At 36.5% G+C, this 795-nt stretch overlaps 1 non-coding gene across 1 annotated transcript; it reads right to left on the bottom strand.

Moving 5' to 3' along the window:
* Positions 1 to 389: 389 nt before the first annotated feature.
* On the bottom strand, positions 390 to 495 carry LOC121222809 (small nucleolar RNA R71). The gene has a single exon (XR_005920180.1). It is a non-coding gene; the product is annotated as a small nucleolar RNA R71 (small nucleolar RNA).
* Between the last annotated feature and the right edge of the window lie 300 nt (positions 496 to 795).

Below are 795 nucleotides of genomic sequence, written 5' to 3'. Positions count from 1 at the left end.
TGTATATGTGACTCAAAATGAAAGAACCCTAAGGGATTATGCCTTACCAAGCCTGGATATGGTTCAAGAATGTATAGCAAGCCCGTTAATTACAGTTAATAATTTCAAGATAAAATCGGGTATGATTCAGATGATCCAGAACAATATGTTGTTTAGGGGCAAAATGACAGCGGACCTTAATTAACATTTAAAATAGTTTCTCCAACTCTGTGATACTCTTAAGTATAATGGGGTCACTAATGATGCTATTCATCTTCAATTGTTCCCTTTCTCCTTGATTGGTAATGCTTTTTCTTAGTTAGACTCGCAAGCACCAGGGTCTATCACGACAAGCAATGAACTCACCGGAAAGTTCTTGCAGAAGTTTTTCCCAATCAACAAAGCAGTTCAACTAAGATGAGAGATTTTTGTATTTAGACAGATGGAGACATAAAGCTTTTATGAGGCATGAGAATGTTTTAAAATGTTGATTCAAAAATGTCCGCACCACGAATTTCCTGAGTGGATGGGACTGCATGTATTTTATAATGGGTTAGATGTAAATGCATGATCTGGATTAGACGAAGTAGCAAGAGGAGCCCTTATGAACAGAACGTACAAGGATGCGTACGAAATCATTCAGAACATGGCGCTAAACTCTTGTTAGTGGCCAATTGAACACTTCACTTATGGCCAAAAACCTTTTATGGTCAAAGTTATCTAGTAGGACGATAAGTATCAATAAATAGAAGATATAAACTACATTTGAAATAGGGGTGAAAACCCTTATTCAAATACTTATAATCCCGATTGGAT

This window comes from Gossypium hirsutum, chromosome D10, assembly GCF_007990345.1.
Source record: "Gossypium hirsutum isolate 1008001.06 chromosome D10, Gossypium_hirsutum_v2.1, whole genome shotgun sequence".
NCBI lineage: Eukaryota > Viridiplantae > Streptophyta > Magnoliopsida > Malvales > Malvaceae > Gossypium > Gossypium hirsutum.
This window is presented reverse-complemented; position numbering and strand designations above follow the sequence as displayed.